The following is a 13,691-nucleotide window of genomic DNA, read 5'->3' as shown; positions in this document are numbered from 1 at the left end:
TAAACAGGAGAGACCATTAATGAAAACCACTCATGGCTTTAAAACAGCAGATAGGATTTGGAGAGTACAGAGGAGGGGGGCTAAGAGGGGCCTTAGAGTAGTCATGGTATCAATCACAGCAAACTACTCCTCTGTTGAGTAACGAGCATGAGAGGTGGTCAATAAGTCAGCCAGAGAGTCAACAGACTGTAATAGAGACACAGCAGAGGATGGGAAGCAGAGGTATTTGACCTGAGACTGCCTGTCATGTTGGTGGTGTCGTGCTCGTGTATCATCCCGGTGAAAAAGTCACTCTGCCATGTGCTTGTCTGCAAAAATCAATATCATACAATAACACAGCATGTCATGTATTTCCTACAATATCAAGATCAGAAAAAGTCCTCAGGAAAAACATGCTTGTTTTTCCTTATTTTTGTAGCCGATCAAGTATAAGATGGTTTCAATGTCGTAAAACAACTTGTATAAAAGCTGCATGCAACTAAAAATATTTGCAAAGGTCACAGCGTATGACTGAAGTGCCAAGGACGCGTCTTTCCTCCTCAATCAGCAGTGCGGGTCACCTCAAGTTCAGGTGCTGCAAGAACCAGAGGATCAATACCACATCTACTCCACAATAAAAACAGAATGCAGGCGAGACCAAGCTGACGGATGCCCTAATAAGGAATTTTCCTCAGCTGGAAGTGCATCATCTGATTTTGATAAACTGATTTTGATAAACAAGTTTTGACCCTCCGCCCGGCAAAAATCTGATTCATAGGAAAACAGCAATGGAACTTTTTAACTGACAATTCATCTTTGTTTTCCAGGGAAAATAATCAAGCCATTGATTTGAAAGAAAAAAATGCCCATTTTGCATCCTTTCATGACTAAATCTGCAGCACAAACAAAACAACATCAAACGCATTGGTCACAATTATGACTGATCAAGTATTAAAAACTCCATTTTGTGAAATTCCCTTCAAGTATTGATTTGCTATTTTTTTTCCTCCCAAAGGCTTTGCTTTACCACATGGTGGACATATATAAGTATGACAAACATTTTCATTTTGAGATTTGTCGGCAGATTTGGAAGATCCTCAGTTGTGTTAGTCATGTTGAGCTCATTTTACTTTTTATAATTTCAGAGTATATATAACAATTCCATTTGAAGGGGAGACATTTCTGAGTTTGGAAACTGTAGGAAAGGTCACAGTGGAACATTTTTCTTGTTTTGTGTATTGTAGGATGACAATGAAATAGAAAGTCTCTCTCACTTTACTGCCAAAAGATCTATGGGTTTAGGGTATTTATATTTTTAATCAACATGAAATCTCATCAAAGAAATGTCCCAATTTTGAATTTCAGCATCATAAGCGCTCAGCACATCTGGAGTTATAAATGACGATTCTGGGAGCAGAAGAAACAAAGAGTCCTCTACCAGATGGTTTAACCCCCACAGAGAGGTGATTTCTACATGTCATGGAGCTACTGCAAGATTAAATGGAGGAAAAAAAAAAAACACTTCGAGTTCAGTTCTATAAATGGACTGTGGCAAGTTTTCAAAGATACTGGAGCAGCACATCTTAAGGACCCGTGTGTAAAAAGTGCCTCAGAGAGCTGGAACTGCTTTAAAAGCTGAAGGTTGTCGCACTAAATATTGATTTCATGCAAGTTTTTATGTTTGCTGCATCTTTGATAAAAAAAAAAATGCTTGAGAAGCGAAACTTGTGATACGCCATTTACATTGTTTTTAATCAGCTGTTAGTGAACAGAACGTAACCCTTTATTCACAATGTTGATTAAAAGTACTGCTGATTAAGAGTCATCTTAGCTCGATTTATCAAACATCTTTTGACTGATGGTCAGTGTAACCTTTGATGAAACCAGAGGGAGATGATGTTTTAGACATGAGAAAAAAGAAAAGTAGAATTCAAAATATCACTTTATCAACCGATACATTTTTAGAAATACATAGAATGTAAATATATTTAAAAAAAAGTGACCGACCATGAGAGTAACAGGTTTGACAGTTGCAGGCTAATATAGAATAACTTACAAACCTCGGAAGCGTCTCACCAGTGTGCTTCAGATATAATTTTCTTATTGCCTGTGGCCGCCAACAGCTACTCACGACTAAATATTTCAATGTGAAATTCCTCAACAAGTCCAGCATGGACCAGAATTGTGTACTTGGTGTAATTTGAGCCGTGTACTTTGTGAGTTTCACTGTTAATGTGTGAGAGCTGGCAGTGTGCTTTAGTTGGATCTGAAAAGACATTAAGTGATATGTTTTGTTCGATCTGCTGATGAAGTTTCTTTAATCACTGTGATCTGAAGATTAGAGTAGTTCAGCATTGATCATATGGTTCTAGATCCCATTTTATTAGTGTTCCTCTATTAAATTGTGTAAGTGTTGTGTTGATTTTCAGTTCGTCTTGGAGGAAAACTACAGCGGCGGTAAAACATTTTAATATAAAATTTCACAGTAAAGAATTCATTGAATGGAGCTTTAAATAAAAACAGAAAAAGTAGGACTGTTAGAGTTTATTTACTCGAGTAGTATCCCATTAAGGTATTTCTCATGTTTGAGGGTTTGAGTGCCTCTCTCCCTGATGGTGTCGATTGTAGCAAGTCTACATGCATTTACAATATGATGGCCGCAGTAAAGCCATTTTGATTTTCTGGAGTGAGGGGCAATAAAATGTAATTACAACATGTTTTACTATTAACTTCAAGACAGAGTCGAAACAGCCAAAGCAATTTCATGCTGCCTGTAAAAACAGTCTCCAACAAGAGGGGAAAGGCAGAGTCATGGTTGAGTGGCAGAGAGGGTGAGCGAGGCATTGATAGCCCTCTACAGGCTAATGCCAGAGCACCACACAAGCACTGTACACCTAAACTAGACAAATCTATCTCAGACACATATTAGATAAATATTTATATGCTATAAACTGTATCAATAAATCCCTTGGGGAAGGGAAGCTATTCCACAGTATGTCAATAACTGATTTCGCCAGCAGATAATCATTTTTCTCTCAATGGTGGAGCTTGATATGACGTCGATACATGCTGTCAGAGTTCATTTTTGCTGCGGCGGTTAGAAAGAGCATCGCTGAGAGGATATGGCATCCTTCTATTCAGGTCCATTGATTGGGAGGCAGTGTGTTAGCGGGGGGGGGGGGGGGGGGGGGGGCGCAGGCTGTCACGTCTTATGTCTTATGGGGTGCGCCGTATTAAGCTGGATGGAGACTATGAGCTGTGCGGAAGGTCCCCAGCTCCATTTGGCCGCGGCGGTACAGGGGACACAGGGGAGTCAGGCCTTTTAATTGTCTCACTGAGACCTGGCTGCATACAAGTAGCTCATGATACACAGGAGGAGAGAGCAGAGGAGGGTTCACGGGTCTGAAATGGCAATTGCACAACACTACTCTGATACCATGAACATATACAATCAGTCAGGATAAAGATCTCACCCTTGGCGGCATGAAAAGGGAGAAGTGAGCAGCGCTCAGGAAAAATCAATACGGAACCGCTCATTTCGGAGGGACATGTGTGTCACAGTCAATAGGAGTTAATAGGCTGGGTTGTTCAGTGAAGACAGGCGGCTTGGGAGAGCAGCCCACTCTGACAGCTTAATACATACTGAATGGCAAGCTGGCTGCATGTAACAGTCACTGCGGACACATCAAGTGTGGAAGGGAACCTGATGTGCGCAGGCAAAAGTTAATTATAGAATAGAGCTGAAGGTCTTACACACAGAACTAGAGAATTACCCATCCAGTAATCAGAACAGACACATGCAGCTGACCCGCAGTCCGCAGCACACGCGTTTACTCTTTATTATTAACAGTGACTGTGGAGAAAAGTTTGCTGAAAGATGCTGGACTGACGGCAGCTTCTAGCCAGAACGTCTGTGGACTTAGAAAAGATGCAGCCATCTGACTGCAGAGCACGTACACACACATATTCAGATGCATCTAAAAGAATAAAAAAATAAAAGAATATAATTGAAAATGCCATTGTTTAGTAATTATTTCTACACCCATAACATAAAAAACTAATGAATTACAAACATTTTTGAAATTCAAATTATGATAATTGTGGATTTTTGTTAATACAATGTAGGAAAAACAGTGTGATTTGATTTCAATGATGTATAGGCTGAGATTGTGAAAGTAAAAAAAAAAAAAAAAGAAAACTTCTCGTTAATTCTAATAAATGTAACATATTCAGTAGTCCATTTAATTTTAATTTTCTGAAATAAAATGAATTGTATAACAATATTTTGAGATGCCCCTTTAGAAATCTAAAGGATTCATAAGAAAGAAATGTGGATAATTAAATGAGGAGACGAAACCATTTAGTAAGCTCATTGTTAGAGTAAACAGTCAACACAGTGAATTGTTTTTGCAATCATAATTAATTTGCTTTCAATACATGGTAGTTACATTGATCAAATGAGTACAAATGTCCAAAAGCATTTTAAACAACTGGTAGGAGGGTTTATCTTCTAATATTTTTAAAGTTACTGTTTTTATGATTAGTCTACAAATATTGCATATCACTGAGTTGCTTAAAAAGGCGAAGTTGATAATTGACTTACTACTATTTACATAATCTGCGTTTTAAAATCCAGCCTCAATATTTATCTTGTATTTTCAGTTATAGTTTTCCCGGTGGTGAAAAGACGAACACATTACTTAAGTACTGCTACACAACACTGAATTTCAAACATTTAAACAGCTTAGTTATTTTCTGACTACATGTAATTACATAGACAACAGAAGAAATTCTATTAAATTTATATATATAAAAAATATGATGTTCAAAGCACATATTTAGACAAACAAAGTGTATAAAATGATACAGTGGTAAACAAATCAAGAAGATATTTTCTCATAAAAAAACAAAACAAAGAACTCCTTGGTAAGTAACATTGTAGATTCAATGGTCTGATTATTAATTCAAATTGTGATCATATTATTTTTCACTAGATTACAAGGTGTAACTTAGACTTATATATAAACTGTAATGTGAGTATTTGTCTTTCACCCCTTATTTCCTTCAGAGAATATTTGTGCTATTTTTGCTATTATTCAGATAGCTGGGAGATTGAGAGAGACGTGTAAAAGGGTGAAGGGACATGTGGTAAAGGTCTGGCTGGCTGAGATTCAAGCTGGAGGCTCAGCTGCTGAGAGCTTTTCAGGCCACAGTGAAATCTGACTAAAGTAGTTGTGATGCACAAGGAACCCCCCCCCCCAAGAAAAAAAAGCCAACAACAACATGATCTGATTTTAAGGTGGAAAACTTTGACATTTCTTCAGTTTTGACCTCGTACATTGTGTCTGGATAAAAGATAAAAATCCACTCAGACAATTTTCATGATTCTCATGAGTTGACGAAGGCAACAGATAGCAGCTAAACACCGAAGTGCAGCCCTGCATCCTGCTCGAATTAATCAGTGTTCACCAACATCTCGCCACGGGTTAATTGGCTACAAGGCACCTTGTAGCAAAACAAACCAAAAGACACATTTCCAGCATGTTGTGATATATTTTGCCATCAGTTGAATGAGATCCAGGCAGAGGGAGTCTAAGGCTAATAATAACTTAATTAATTGGGGTCTTTAGGTCATGCTGTTTGGTTCCATAAAGAAGGATACTCCTCTTAATTAGTACCCATTAAGATCTAATTTGGATTATTATCGTCTCTTAATTCTATCCAGCTAATTAATAATTAATTACAATTTCCGTATACAGTGAAGTTCAAATCATCTGCTTCAATTTGATTTGATAAATGGCAGTAGAACTGTGAGTCATGGTTACAAGTAATGCAAATCTAAACCTGTATTAATGTGTTGGTAAATCATCCCTGTTGGAAGAATGATCGCAAGAACACAAGATGTATTGCATTAAATATTCTGAGATATGAATCTGAGTTTTATCATCCAGGGTTGGTTAGCCTTCGGAGCCGGAAAGGGGAAGCAGTCATATCGTACCAAGAAAGAGTGAGAAGAGAAGGAAAAAGGTTTTGGCTCCAATTGACATTTCAATAAGTGGAACAGAGCGTTAGCAATCCATTCCCAACTTTTCTGAAACAATTATTGAGATGGTACCTCCAGGCGATGTGTGTTCCTGGTCCCTGGAGTCCTGCTGGCTGAAACAGTAATTGACTAAATTGTAGAACACATCGGGGCCATTTACAAATTTGCCAAAAATGAATCGTTTAAAACGAAATGAGGGTGACTCTCAAATTAGCAAGGAGTATGATTGAGATGTGGCTCTGGGAATTAAGGAACATGATTTAGAGCTCTGCAGGAACGAGCATCTGTGAATAGTCCAGTGTTACTCACCAGCCTGCTCTGACTCCTATTTAAATCTTACCGCGGTTTAATACACGCTCAATAAAACATGACCATAGATAGATAGATAGATAGATAGATAGATAGATAGATAGATAGATAGATAGCTAGATAGATAGATAGATAGATAGATAGATAATATACCGGAAAACAAAGAGCGAGAAATACTCATTGTATTATGTTCATTGTAATTTTTTCATGTTGTCTTATACTTACATTGAGTGTGTGATTGACTGGACATTAAGGCGAAAAACAAAACAACAAATAATCGAAACCGCTGAGCTATAACAATGAGCCAAACACTGTAAAGCAATGTAACGTTCAGCGGCGCAGTACATTGTAGATGGAAGTGACTTCAGGCTTGGCTGGAGTTGTTTGAGCCCACAAAACACTTTCTTAGCTAAAAAATTTGTTATTTTTTCTCTCAGTGCAGCGTGATAAATCATACAACACAAAGCTCATTGGTTTAAACATATTGTGCTGCAAGGTGTTTGGTGAAAGTGATCTTAGCTACATTTTACAAGGTGTAGTCATTTCTGAAAAACACCAGTGAATTACTCTGACTGTTCAGGCCCTGACAGGTCTGATTGATTGTTGTGCAGACACTGTGTTGATTGTTGCCTGTTGTGCCATTCCTGTGGCTCTCAGCAGCCACTGCCTTCATCTCGCCCGGGCTAAACTCTTCCAACCAGTGATGAGTAATTACTAAGTTCATTAGTCGCACTAGCGGCCTAGAGATTTATTAAGAGCAAAATTTGTCATCAACTCTCTCCCCTGCTTTTGAACATCTTAACTGACTTAATTTTATATTGAAATGGGCAATTATTACCTAGTCTGAAAATACAGGTGCAAGAAAGAAAATAACCTGCATGTGAGAATAACATTATATCAGACAGTACGGAGGTGCAGACTCTCCGTGTTGGTCTGTTTCAGGAGGAAATGAGTGATAAATAGTGATTGTTCTGCAATAATTTAGTTCCCGTTGCACAACTATGAGGTTACCAAACTGACTGCTTTATAAATGCTGGGAAACATTCATTCATCCGTTATACGGGTTTATTGAAACTTAAGGTCGTGGAGGGCTGGAGCTGATGTAAGCTGACATTGGATGAAGGCCGGACATGTTGTCAGTACATCACAGGGCAAATCCAGAAAGGCAGAATGGCTCATACTGTCGAGTTAGACGTACTAAGTCATCCAATAAGCATGGCTTCGGAGGAGGAAAGCAGAGTGCGTGCAGAAAAAGGATGCATGCACGGGGAGAACATGCAAACGCCAGAGAAATAGGCCGGAATGCAGCCAAAGGCATTCTTACTGTGAAGTGAGAGGACTAATCAGCACACCCCCATCTTCAGCACCCACTCATTATGAACAGTCAAGTTTGTGAACAGAATGCATATTATATGAAAAACCATCTTCGACCGCAATACAAATGAAGAAATTCGAAAAGCTTTTACTGACACATTAGTCCGACTAATATTGTGTGATATCCACCTCAAAATCTATGAAGCCAAATAAAATATGCACAAAATCTAAAGAAACACATGCAAAGAAAAGCTGTCGAGCATTAGTAGAGAAGATATGGCTTTTTGTTTCTTTTTATGGACGCCACCAACATAAGCTCTGCTGCTCCTCCCATCAATGCATATTCCAGAGAAGTGTGGCGCCATTTAAAACGGAAATAAATGGGCTTCCCCAGTGGCATGAGGCAAGTACTGTTACAACAAAGAAATACTAGACCAAACACAAAGTTCCTTACTTGTCAGTTTGTTCTATCAATCCAAAATGAAACCAGAGATGAATATGAAATGTTATGTCAAAAGGAGATGAACTGTAAAATTGTGCTTTTCATATCTAATAAATAATTAAGGGGAAAGTTATTAAAATTAATATTGAGGTAAAAAAGAAAAGATATCAGTTGAGGTCACAATGGAAAGATGTGATCTGAATCAAGTCAGGGGAGCGTCAACTGAACAGCCCACCCAAAAAAACCATCGCGGGATACTTGAATGAAAACAGCAAAGATCGAGGACGAAATATTGTGAACTCCGACAGGATCTTACCTTAACAGCGATGATGTGAAAGAGCCACAAGCCATCTTAGTACAATGTTCAAGTAATTTTTCTTTAATAGGAAAATTGTTACTTATTGATCTGCACTTTGTGAAGCCTTCAAGCAATCCTCCAATCACCTCAGCTGTCAAAGCCACCGAAATACACTCTGCTCCTCTGCGATTTGATGGCACACTGATTCCCATTACTGGCACATATCCAACGTTAATTACCTTCGACATAACATTGTTTCCCTGTAAAGAGTGTAGTGAAGGCCACCAGTGTCCCACCAGAGGACAGTGGGTGGTAAGAGTGATAGGGAGAGTGCGGAGACACTGTGCTTTGCGCGTCGAGAGCTTGTGTTGAATCTGTGCACCACTGAGTCTGGCCATTAGGCAGCATGATGGGCTTTTCTTTTCCAGACCATTTCCCATGGTCAAAATAGCATAAGAACACCATTTTGGTTCAATAGCAAAGACTTCAACTGAATAATCACAAGGGTGAAACTGTAACTATTACAGAGGCACCTCTGGGATAACCATACATAACTGGGGTGTCAAAAACACTGTAGGTTTTCTGGAGGGCAAAGTGTTTAAAGTGTATGCTGTTGGCTCTTGCTCCAACATCTGCTTTTAATTACTCAATTAGCACAATCATTTAGTCTCCTTGACATTCATCCAAATGGCAAATCATAGCCGGAAGTTGTTCTGTTTAAGCAGAGCGTTAAGAGGAGTCATGAAAAATGCATACACGATAATGTATATGGATACTTAACTAATTGAACCAATTAAAGGGAGGGAAGTGGTTGGAGTAAGAACAGCGTCGACATCGCCCTCCGGGAAGAAGCTTTGACACTTCTGATCTACAGCCTCCCCTCTCTCTATTCACAAACCCGCGCCCGAGGTCATATTTTAGCAGACAAAAGGCTTTTGACTTCAGTCACACAGCAACAATGAACCAAAAAATTAACAGCCGTGCAAATTGAAGGCTTTGAGAGGCGCCATTTATGGCACAAACTATCTGCCCATCCCGATTCTTAAGAAAATGTTCATGGTATTTAGAATATTGGGTTTGTCCTTGGCAAGAGCAACATTAAAAATAATTTAAGATGTTTGTCTGTTTGGTTATACTGAAAAAATTCAAAATAAAATATAAAATAGTTAATAATAATAATTTAAGATTAGTTCATGCATAAACAAATAAAAATTCTGCTTTCCTCTATGAGATTCTGTGCCATTGCAAAGACAGTCGTGATGATCCCTGCGACTGTGCAGCTGCAACATGCACATCAAGGCAATCCTGTGTTTGTTGCTACTTTTGCAACTTTTGTCTGTGCATCGGATGTCTATAAAAGGAGAACGTGCTTTGACATGAATGTATGTATATTTCACCACAGGCCTACCGGCAGATCAACCTCAGGGGTAAATGAATATCTGCTCGATTTGAGATGAGCTTGCTTACCTCCTCCCAAAGTTAAACTAATGCAACCCCCCTACCACAAAAAAAAAAAAGAATGATTGTACCCCTGCGGTGGTGATTTCCTACATGCTATGGATGCATAAATAAACATAGGCATAAATACACAGAGGACACTGACTGGGACTAGCCGGCCAAGTGGGGCAGCTGTTATTAAAAGGGCTATTTATCATTGTCACCCCTCTCAGGTTTCATCCCTCTCTGCCCTCCAGCGATGTCACTAGGCCGCACAGGAACAATGTGGCTCATCCAACCAAACCTACCCCCTCTATCATGTACACATGCAAACACACACACACACCCGTGGTCACAGACCCTCACGCGCAAAGTAAATATAGCTTTACCTGCTGGTATATGCATATTTTGTGCATATACAAGAAGTGCCTGCTCGTTTGATGACAAGGCTAAACGCAGAACGGAGAAACAAGAACCTTGCATCTTTCGATTTCCGTCAAATATCCACAACGCAGCTACACTGCCCACACCGTTCATTTTCTGCTCTGTTACTCTATTGATCGTGGCCACAATTATCCACTTTTCTGAAGCACTGCATTAAGTGAATTCCCCCTTTGTTGGACAATAAGTACAGAAGGTTGGCTAAGTCATACTATTCCTCAGCCTAAGGGGACAGACTACATCTACTGCACCCTCATCATCATTAGCAAGCCAGATAAAAACACGCCTCAATTAGTCCACATCAGCTGCAGGAGCCACGTCAAGGAATGCTTCCCAGTGACCCGGGACAAAACGTCACTCATAGCAGCTTCAGCGCATTCAGACTAAAGGGGACATATCCAGGGAAACATTCACACGCCGAGAGAAAGGAGAGACTTTGTTTGTTGGGAGCCTTTTCATACGTTACCTTTACTTTTAGTCTGCGAAAGAAAAAGAAAAAGTTAAAACATAGCAACAACTGTTCATGATAAATCAAAGTTGTTGGATTCAGAACCAACAGTTATGGACAATATATCAGCAGGTATATTGTACAAATTCAATTACTCCAACAGACCCCCCCCCCCCCCCAATATAAGCTATCTGGATTTTAAACTCAAACCACCTTTGCCACAGTTGTTTTTCCTGGTGGGAGATCAGGTGAATTGTTAATGAAGAAATCCCAAAGCTTCTCCAGTCACCATAACTGATAAAAAGAAGCAGATCCCTTTAGAAAAACTGGAACCAGAAAAACTGTGACAGTTTTCTTTTACTATTTTTGCTCAATAACAGTCTGAAAGGATTAAGGATTAATCAAAATAATTGACCTGTCAATCCACTGATCGGTTAATGGACAAGTACTCTCAGTTCTATGTTATGTACATTATTTTCTAGCTCACTCCACCATTTTTATTCCAATCCAGAACTCGTTATTTTCCTCTAATCTGAGTACTAGAGGTCCGCATCGCATATAAACCTCTCACACATGGCAATCCACTCACGATTAATGAAGTGCTTACTTAACCAATTTAAACCCTTAATTCCTATTAATTCAACATAATAGCCACCCCCTCCAACAGAATTAACAACACTCTAGCAGAAACCTGCAAATCTCTGCGGGCCAGAAAGAGTCAACCCAGCAAATTCCATATCCTTTGATAAATATGTAACAGTATGTATATCACTGTTAAAATGCATAACCCTCGTGTAAGACCCCTATCAAGTCTGCTTTACACCTGTATTACATTTCTCCCTCAATCAGCAGCTTTTCTGAGACACCGGCCTCCCACGAGGAGCAGAAACCATTAAAAGGCACTGCAGCTCATTTGCAGAAAGATTGGAGATCACACTGCATCAAAAAGTATGTGAAACATTTCTGGGTACAAAATTGATTTGTTCCATTTTTGTGTTTGTATGCAGCCTCGGTATCCGTGTATTTAATCTAAATCCCCTATCCAGCACTGAGTTGCTGTGTAGGTTGCTGCTTATTGTGCAAGTGAGAAGTGTGGCGGTCGAATAACACAAGTGGGGCCTTGTGTGTCCTAAATTAAGGGACATACAGCCCTTTTGCTTCTTCTATATGTGATATTTTGCCTCGAACGAGACGGCAAAAGCATATATGCAATGCTGCAATTTATATCACTCGAACAAAATCATCCATTGTTCCCTTTTTCCGATCCACTGATGCCGCTTGTTTAAGCTAGAAAGACATTATGCTTTTCTTTGGTGAGACACAATGCATAAACAAATAAATAAATAAATAAACATAACAGAGTATTTCAATTTTGACTTAGAGAAAACAGATCAAGCAAAGCCTGTGGCTAGAGGAGCCTGACTGCACGCTGGTGGGGGGTAAAAGACAGCCTGGGGGGTGCGGAGGGCGTCTGTTTTTTAATGAGCTGAAACTTTAAATACTGCATAATATATAATAAAAATGGATAGTTCATTTCACTCTCCCGATAAGTCGGAGAAAAAAAACTATTAAAATCCATTTCTCTCTTAATGTCAACAGAGTAAGCATTAAGTAGGAATGAAGTGGATGTGGTGCCACATCATCGACAAGAAAAGACAAAAATAATAATCAAGTTGAACTGGAGGAAGAACGGGGCTTCAGGCACACGGAGAGATAAGTGCAACATCTAAACACAGAACACACAAAAACAATGATCTAAACTATGACCAGAGTATGACAGACGCCCCCAAAAACACAAAGTGAGCATTTAGTTCCGTCTATATATGAAGTTTGTAAATATCTATACTGATTAAGAAGTTGGAGCTCGGTGGTAATGTAAGCTCTTAAAGGAAAAGGGGGGAAAAGCCAGAATAGATGACTGACAGTTATTTCTGCCACCCACTGACAGAAGCTTTGGCAACACTGGCACAGTAGGAATAATCTTGCATTACTCACCCTTCCCCCATGTGTGTACACACACACACACACACACACACACACACACACACACACACACACACACACACACACACACACACACACACACACACACACACACACACACACACACACACACACACACACACACACGTATATACTGTATGTTTAAAAAAACAAAACATTTTTAATGACTATCCAGTTGTTTAGAGAAAAACAGAAACTGACCTTTAAAATGTCACTGTCAAGAGGTAACCAGTTAATATGGACAGAATATCTTTTCGTGATCACAAAGCAAAATGTTTCTGGAGTGTTCCCTCTTTCCAAAATGACCAAAGTGTCCACATCTCCAACTGCAGGCGCTTCCAGAAGAAAAGTAAATGGGTTTCATGTTTCAGTTGTCACAATGTAATTCAGAAAGTGCCATTAGACAGTAAATATTATGACAATGCAGGCTGACACTTCCACATGGAGATGTAATTCCAGCGTGATCCTTAAAGTGATCTGAGTGATGGCTCAGGTACCCCCGCTGCTCGAGGAGCAAGCGCAGCGACAACGCTGGTAGCCCCACCAGAGGCTCTTTAATGATAACCTCGCCGTATTAGCTGCAGGGGTTGTTCGCACAATAATTGTTTCTGCCAAGCCATATATCCATATGACAAGAGGAAAAACTGGTGCGACTTTCCTGCTAAATAATTGATCTGCAGAGCGGCTGGATCAACTGTTTCGGGGAGTTGGTTTGTTCTGTTTTGTTTTTTCTTTCTTTATTGTGACAAAACTGAGAACTTATTAGCTAATTAGAAGATAATTACAACTCTCTGCAAGTTGATTAGCAATTTCACTGCTGAACATTAACAATTTACAGCAACGCCACACTCAATTTCAGCACTTGTTTTGCTTTAGTTACCTAAATTCTAAGCAGTACAAGTATTTAAAGATTTCACCTTGACAAAACTTATTACCAGCTCCAGCGTGCAATTAAACTTGCCAAACGGGCATTAAT

This window comes from Lipophrys pholis (genome assembly GCF_963383615.2).
Source record: "Lipophrys pholis genome assembly, chromosome: 11".
Taxonomy (NCBI): Eukaryota; Metazoa; Chordata; class Actinopteri; order Blenniiformes; family Blenniidae; genus Lipophrys; species Lipophrys pholis.
This window is presented reverse-complemented; position numbering follows the sequence as displayed.